Raw genomic sequence first — 9,407 nt, 5'->3', positions numbered from 1 at the left:
AGCGTGGGCCGCGCCGGAGATGCCCAACTCGGAGAGGGTGGAGAGGAGGATCTGATGGTTCACAGTATCGAAGGCAGCCGATAGGTCTAGAAGGATGAGAGCAGAGGAGAGAGAGTTAGCTTTAGCAGTGCGGAGCGCCTCCGTGATACAGAGAAGAGCAGTCTCAGTTGAATGACAAGTCTTGACAAAACCTTTTCTATGAGACTCAAAATTGAGCTCAGGTGCATCCTGTTTCAATTGATCATCCTTGAGATGTTTCTACAACTTGATTGGAGTCCACCTGTGGTATATTCAATTGATTGGACATGATTTGGAAAGGCACACACCTGTCTATATAAGGTCCCACAGTTGACAGTGCATGTTAGAGCAAAAACCAAGCCATGAGGACGAAGGAATTGTCCTTAGAGCGCCGAGACAGCATTGTGTCGAGGCACAGACCTGGGGAAGGGTACCAAAAAATGTCTGCAGCATTGAAGGTCCCTAAAAACACAGTGGCCTTCATCATTCTAAAATTGAAGAAGTTTGGAAGTACCAAGACTCTTCCAAGAGCCGGGTTTTGGTCAGAGAGGTGACGAAGAACCTGATGGTCACTGACAGAGTTCTAGAGTTCCTCTTTGGATATGGGAGAACCTTCCAAAAGGACATACCATCTCTACAGCACTCCACCAATCAGGTCATTATGGTAGAATGGGCAGACGGAAGCCACTCCTCAGTAAAAGGCACATGACAGCCTGCTTGCAGTTTGCCAAAAGGCACCTGAAAACTCTCAGACAATGAAAAACAAGTGTCTCTGGTCTGATGAAACCAAGATTGAACTATTTGGCCTGAATGCCAAGCATCACGTCTGGAAGAAACCTGGCACCATCCCTACGGTGAAGCATGGTGGTGGCATCATCATGCTGTGGGAGTGTTTTTGGCAGTTTTTGTGACTGGGAGACTAGTCAGGATCGAGGCAAAGATGAATGGAGCAAAGTAGAGAGAGATCCTTGATGAAAATCTGCTCTAGAGCGCTCAGGTCAGACTGGTGTGAAGGTTCACCGTCCAACAGGATAACGATCCTAGGCACAAAACCAAGATTACGCAGGAGCGATTTCGGGACAAATCTCTGAATGTCCTTGAGTGGCCCAGCCAGAGCCTGAACTTGAACCCGGTCAAACATCTCTGGAGAGACCTGATAATATCTGTGCAGCGACACTTCCCATCCAACCTGACAGAGCTTCAGTGGATCTGCAGAGAAGAATGGGAGCAACTCCCCTAATACAGGTCTGCCAAGCTTGTAGTGTCATACCCAAGAAGAATCAGTGCTGTAATCACTGCCAAAGGTGCCTCAACAAAGTATTGAGCAAAGGGTCTGAATACATATTTAAATATAATAGCTCAGTTTTTTTTATATATTAGAAAACATTTCAAAAACCTGTTTTTGCTTTGTCATTATGGGGTATTATGTGTAGATTGATAAGGGAAAAAACAATTATTTCCGAGGTCACTGTATTCTGAAGTAAATTGACAAAAAAATGGTAACTGTCTCTCGCTCTTCCTTTCTTTCTAATTCTCTCTCTCCCCACCCCCACTCCTTCTCCTGTCTGTCAGCTAGTATTAAGACATCTGAACGTCAGAGGAAAAACAATCAATGTTTGGAAATTATTTTTTGGACAAATGCATCCTTCTTTATTTTCTTTTTCACTCCAAAATTGAAAGTTTTTACATTTAAGTGGAGTAAGAATAGACGGATAGGGGAATGGCTAAATTAACAGAGTAAATTGTGTTTTCAACTCCAGTTCTATGATTGCAGGTCTTTTCTTCCTGCTTTTCTGTGTTTTGTCATTTTCATATTTTCCTGATAGATCTGCTGGTATAACTATTGCCGAGGTGTCCTTAAGTTATGATACTTTAAAACTCTCTGTCAAGACTGTCGGTGAATCTCAAAAGTATTTTCCCCACCTTCTCTGTCCTCCATCCTTCCTAGTATGCTCAAGCTCCCTCACCTTAGACCTGAACACTACAAATAACTTCTAATTAAGCTTGCTTCGAGGAAAGAAACACTGAAACATGCATGAGAGCATCGGCTGTTCCAGACGACTGTGTAATCACGCTCTCTGCAGCTGATGTGAGTAAGACCTTTAAACAGGTCAACATTCTCACGGCCACAGGGACAGACGTATTATCAGGACATGTACTCAGAGCATGAACTGACCAACTGGCAAGTGTCTTCACTGACATGTTCAACCTGTCCCTGTCTGAGTCTGTAATACCAACATGTTTCAAGCAGACCTGACCGTGTGGTGCAAGGACAACAACCTCTCCCTCAACTTGATCAAGACAATGGAGATGATTGTGGACTACAGGAAAAGGAGGACCGAGCAAACCCCCATTATTATCAATGGGGCTGTAGTGGAGCAGCCACTACATATTACCCCAATTACCTTGACGCCGTTGCCCCTGCACATTGACTCTGTACCGGTACCCCCTGTATATAGCCTTGCTATTGTTATTTTACTGCTGCTCCTTAATTATGTGTTACTTCTATCTCTCACTTTTTTAAGGTATTTTCTTAAAACTGCATTGTTGTTTATTAAGGGCTTGTAAGTAAGCATTTCACTGTAAGGTCTATCTACACCTGTTGTATTCAGCGCATGTGACAAATACATTTTGATTTGATTTTAATATAAATATTAACAATCCAAATGATACAGCAAAAGACTGTATCCCAAAATCCGGCCTATTCCCTATATAGGGCATAACTTTTGACCAGAGCCTATAAAGTTTGCTCAATAGTTAATAGGGGGCCATTTTGGATACAGACTGCCTACAGTACAGAGCAGTCAAGAGTCCCATTAACCAGAGGTATAAGAATAACCCTGTCAGTTTTTAATAATACCCGTCTTCCTCACCTGTCACAATCAACACTAATGAGCAATCAGAGCACCTCATTAACATATTAGTCAATAAGTAATTTGAAGACGAATGTGCATATCTAAACACCTCACTTTATGTCAAACCTGGCTTGTGTCCCAAATGGCATCCTATTCCCTAAGGTCACTGGTCAAAGTAGTGTACCATAAAGGGAATTGGGTGCCATTTGGGATGTAGAATCGTGCCTAAGAACAGCCCTTAGCCATGGTATATTGGCCATATACTACAAACCTCCAAGGTGCCTTATTGATATTATAAACTGGTTACCAATGTAATTAGAGCAGTAAAAATACATGTTTTGTCATACCTGTGGTACACCATGGCTGTCATCCAATCAGCATTCAGTGCTTGAACCACCCAATTTATAATTCATATTATAAAAACAAAAAAAAGTTGCGGAGTTGCCCTTTAATAATGCACAATATGGAGACATTTTTCACATGAACTGCAATAGATAATTATACGTATGCAAATCTCTGAGTGGTGCTCAGCATATTAGGTAGTTAATTCTATAGGTTTAAAGAGTATCTACATGTTTCTTATACTGCTCCACATGTCTGACTCACAACCATATATATATAGAGAGAGCGATGGTGAGGGTGAGGGCGAGAGCGAGCTAAATAAAGTCTGGTGAAGGAGGTAGGGAGGAGAGGAGGGTAAAGAGAGCTGGAAAGAAAGGAAAGAGAGCGGGAGAGAGAGAGAGGTGGTGAGCTAAAGAGGGAGTCCAGCAAGGTAGGGAGGTAGGTGCGAGGGAACGAGAGTTGGGAGAGAACTCGGGGCAAATATTTAAAGATTTATAAAAATGTTGTACGTTTATTTAAACAGGGAGTCACAATTGAGACCACAGTCTATTTTGCAAGGGAGCCCTGCATATACAATTATTAGACAAAATCAAATCAAAATCAGATAGTACTGTACAAGACAAACACTCAAGAAAAATCACCTCATTCCTCTTTAGATAAAGTCCTCTCCGTAATTATGGTTGGATCCACAATCATGTAGAAGTGTTTAGAAACATATTCTATTCTTATTTACAATGGTTGTAACTACAAAATTATACAATACATTATTTACCATTGATTTCTATTGGACAGAAAATCATCGTAAACACAACCAAAGCAAACAGCAAATGTCTCCAACAAATGTGTAGTAACAAGCATCATGTAGTCATTGTGTGCTATGAATATGGGACCAACTTCTTAACTTTTTACTACTTTAATAAACACAAGTACATTTATCTCAGTACTTTTGCTCCCCTAAAATGTCGGAACTATGAATGAAATGTGCTGTAATTTGCAAAATAAAGAAAAAATATTTCACTGTCCCAATAATTATGGTGGGCACTGTAGTTCCCAAATCAATATTTTTAATTGCCCAAGCGGCATCTGGGCGTCCAATTGCAGTGTATTTTGCAGTTGTTTCCAGCAATGAGGTGCATTAAAACTAAAAGCAGATTTGCCTAATTCGGTGGAGACCAGAAGAACCCCGCGAGTTAACCAACCATGTGAACGGGGTTTGGTATCTCATGTTTTTGGAAGCTTGTGTAGTACCCAAAAAAGGAGTTACGAATTGATCTACGGGACTTTAAATTAGGACTAGCCAACCCTTTGATACAGAATGCAGTGGTGAGTATTAAAACTGTCACCAGTGATAAAACAAATGGCACTATGGTAAACAGCATGCAAAAGGTTTAAGAGTAATGGCTGCTGAAATCTGACAAATAGAGAAAGGTGGAAACCTAGTCAGTTGTACAACTGAATACATTCAAATGAAATGTATCTTCTGCATTTAACCCAACCCCTCAGAATCAAAGAGGTGCGGGGGGCTGCCTTAATCGACATCCGCATCACAGGCGCCCTGGGAACAGTAGGTTAACTGCCTTGCTCAGGAGCAGAACGACAGATATTTACCTTGTCAGCTCTGGGATTCGATCCAGCAAATGTATCGATCATTTGGATTTCAACTTGTCTCTTTAACATTTTAATTGTTTCCCCCAACAATAGGTGGGGGAACTATGATATGATATGTGTGTTGTCATGGTGATTTAATACCCATGCTGTAGAAACCAAGCTAATTACCCCATATGGGATATGGCCTAGCCACTCAATCCATACTGCTTATTGTTATACATCAGTGGTGGTAATACACTCTTAGAAATAAAGTTGCTAAGTAGAACCATGTAGGGTTCTTTGGTTTGTCATGATAGAACCCTCTGCAAAGGGGGTTCCCCTATCTTGAACTCTCTACATAAGGTTCTTCACGGACCCCCATGTAAATGGGTCTTTCTATAAACTAGGGTACAAGTGAGCATTTCTTGTAGTTAGCAAATATTTGGAGCTGTTACGAAGTCATTAATAATAATTGCAGATTTTGTTATGTGATACGTTAACTTTTTATGGCTGCAAGGGCAGTATTGAGTAGCTTGGATGAAAAGGTGCCCATTGTAAATGGCCAGCTCCTCAGTCTCAGTTGTGAATATATGCATATTATTATTAGTATTGGATAGAAAACACTCTGAAGTTTCTAAAACTGTTTGAATTATGTCTGTGAGTATAACAGAACTCATGTTGCAGGCAAAAACATGAGGAATTTCACTTCCTGTTTGTATTTTTTCTGGGGGTGGCAGATTTTCAACCAAGCTCTCATTGAAATTACAGGGAGATATGGATGAGTTTTCACATCCTATGCCTTCCACTAGATGTCAACAGTCAATGGAACTTTGTCTGATGACTCTAATGTGAAGGGGGGTCGAATGAAACAGGAAATAGTCACCAATGCCACGAGTTGACCATGCTTTCACTATGCACGTTCACAGGGGAGGACCTGCGTTCCACCGGTCATCTGAAGTCATTCTAATTCTCCGGTTGGAACGTTATTCAAGATATATGTAAACAACATTCTAAAGATTGATTCAGTACATCGTTTGACATGTTTCTACTGACTGTTACGGAACTTTTGGACATTTCGTCACGTTATAGTGGAAGCGCTTTGTGACTTTGGAATTGTTTACCAAACGCGCTAACCATGGTAGCTAATTGGACATAAATAACGGACATTTTCGAACAAATCAAGCATTTATTGTGGACCTGGGATTCCTAGGACTGCATTCTGATGAAGTTCATCAAAGGTAAGGAAACATTTATCATGTATTTTGTGGTTTCTGTTGACTTCAACATGGTGGCTACTTTGGCTACTGTTCTGAGCTCCGTCTCAGATTATTGCATGGGTTGCTTTTTCCGTAAAAAAATAAATAAATCTGACACAGCGGTTGCATTAAGGAGAGGTATATCTATAATTCCATGATTATAACTTGTATTATCATCTACATTTATGATGAGTATTTCTGTTGAAATGATATGGCTATGCAAAATCACTTGATGTTTTTGGAACTAGTGAATCTAATACGCCAATGTAAACGTCAATCTAATACGCCAATGTAAACTCTGATTTTTTATATAAATATGAACTTTATCAAACAAAACATGCATGTATTTTGTAACATGAAGTCCTATGAGTGTCATCTGATGAGAATAATTCAAGGTTAGTGATTAATTATATCTCTATTTCTGCTTTTTGTGAATGCTATATTTCGCTGGAAATGGCTGTGCTTATTGTGGTTTGGTGGAGACCTAACATAACCGTTTGTAGTGCTTTTGCTGAAAAGCATATTTGAAATCGGACACTTTGGTGGGATTAACAAAAATATTACATTTAAAATGATATAAGACACATGTATGTTTTAGGAATTGTAATTATGAGATTTCTGTTCTTTGTTTTCACTGGTAGTTGTCATATCGATCCCGTTAGCGGGATTGCAGCCATAACAATTAAGGAGTAGCATATATACACTCAATATAATTCATGACTTGAATCAAAACCTATATTTAAACCCTTTGGCATGCTTTGAGTCTTCATAGATTTGGCAATAATCGTGTGACATTAAAACATGACCTTTCTTTCCTTACATTTCTAATACCGATTGTTGTTATATCATTTACTTAGCATTTAGCAATGGAATTTTCATGGGCACACATATCCAAAATTATAGGTTTGATTGCAATATCCAATGCATCAAACAGAAAGAGTAACTTTAATATAATTAATAAAACTAAAATTGAGACTGTCACTTCAAGGTTCTTCAATAATTACGCAAATTAGTTGTTTCGATGCACGTTCAATATCTAGCTGTCGAGTTGTAGGGACATTATCGCGCAACATCAGCTGATTCAGGAATCGATTTTCTGAATGACAGTGAAGTGATAAAGAGCTAGTGTGATGAATTAACAACAGCCAAAGTGCAGGAATTAATGTTGGTCTTGAGGATTGACAGAACATTCTATGTCGTTACAGCAGTCAAGATAATTTACCTACTTCGTAGACACCATCAAATCAATATTCCTGAGATAAGATTATGGTCAGTGTATATTTTGAACGCTTGTTTTCCAAGTTCAAACGGAGCAATCGGGAACGTGAAAATGGCATGTTCGTTCATTTTTTATAGAAAAGTTCCTTAATTTTCTGTGTTTGCATATAAAACCAAAACAACTGCTTGATATATCGACGTTTAAATGTGGGCGGGGTTACATGTGGAATGCTTGGTCAAGTGCACAGCCAGCTAACTATGAATCTATTAGTCCATTATATATTAATTAATTGATAAATAGCTGTCCATACCACGTCACAAGATTTCTCAATTTAGAGTAATTTATTCATTAACTACTGTTACTGTAAATGTTGAGCTGACTGATATATCCTAGCTACCAAGCTAACCATTGTTATTATTTTTATTGTTATTATTTTTTATATATTTTTTAAATATTCTATACAGCCAAAACAACAGTATCTATTGCTAGACTAGGGATATGCACTAAGTGAAGTTAGTCATTGGTTGCACATCTAACTAGCTGGAATGAAGCAATGGTGTGAATAGTCTACATATATCCGTTCACTGTTTACAGCAGGTCTCCAGCTACACAGTCCTGTCTGATCAGCCTGATGGGGTGCCGTGGGTTTGTCCGGCTTACACCTGTGCAAATCTCTGTGTGTTTAGCAATGGAATTAAACATCCAACCAATGCATCAAGTGTTGTGCTGTAGGTCCACCACACACTCGAAGGGTTGTGGAGTCCTATCAAGAAACAACTTCTAGCCCTACCCCTAGACACTTGTGGAGAACTGAGAGAATTGGACAGCAATACCGCGAAAAATCCACCAAGGCTGTCAGAGGGTAAAGTGGAGCTCTCCCTATGTCACCAACAAGTGTCTAGACTCTGGGCAGTAGGGGCTAGGGGTTGTTTCTGGACAGGCCATATGCATTATGGGACTGTAGCTCAGTAAGTCAGACAGTTTGGCACTGTCAAAAATGTTAATAGCTGTGAAATACTTTTATCCTCTGTTCTTCTGAGAATCTCAATTGCATTTCCTTGATTTATCGCATCCTCTCTCCTGATTTCATCCTCAAAACTCATGGGATGAGAATGTCAGAGGTCACCCCGTCTCACCTTCTTATCCATTGGGTGAGAAGGCGAAGAGAGAGGACGTGAGAAATTAAGGAAATGAAATTGCGATTCTCCCCTTGTTTCCTCCATTCCCCCTCAAAACACATGGGGGACAGGAGGGAAGGTTTCTCCCCTCAGGCTTCAATGCACTTTTGAGGAGAGGCAAGGAGTGGAGGAAACAAGGACAAAGGAAACAAGAATGCATGTGTGTGTGCGTGTGTGACACACACCCGCACATACACAATAAAAAAATATATAAACTATAAAAAAAAAAAATACAGAAATGCTGTTGTTCATCTTTTTCCTTCTTCTGCAATGTTTATCATGGGTAAACATGATAGAGAAGTTGACTAAATCACAAACAGACCTGGCCACTTGACATGACAAAGAAACATGCACTGCCCATGTGACATTTTGAATGACATGTACATGTTTTGATGTTGCTAAGAGTTATGGCCTCACTGTGCCTATCTAGACTACACATGTGAAGCTGCAAGAAAATCATATTTATCTGTATTTCAAACCATTTAGAAATGTTGACTGTGATGTCACACATTGGCCCCTTTATTTATGGAAAGACCTAAATGGTTCTACAGAGGGCTTTCTATAAATGGTTAAGCATAGAACACTCTATGAAGGGTTCTACCAAGAACATTTTTATCTTCTAAAGCCATCAAACTCAACTCTGGACCTCGGAGCCTGTTCCACTGCCTTTTTTTATTGTTCCACTCTAATCAGGGACTGATTTAGACCTAAGACACCAGGTGTATGCAATTAATTATCATTTGAGTTGAATATCCCTGCAAAGGTTCTTCCTATAACTCTATATGAAGGGTTCTACCAGCTCTATTAGCCTTTACAATTCAACTCTTTATGGCAATTCATTACTTATATCATATGGCCTTTCTTTGAGGGTATAGTTATACCATAACAGTGGTGTTAAGAAACTCATAGTTTACAGGCCATATCAGAATATCAGGCCATACCTAAATTATCT

Source organism: Oncorhynchus masou, chromosome 15 (genome assembly GCF_036934945.1).
Source record: "Oncorhynchus masou masou isolate Uvic2021 chromosome 15, UVic_Omas_1.1, whole genome shotgun sequence".
NCBI lineage: Eukaryota > Metazoa > Chordata > Actinopteri > Salmoniformes > Salmonidae > Oncorhynchus > Oncorhynchus masou.
This window is presented reverse-complemented; position numbering follows the sequence as displayed.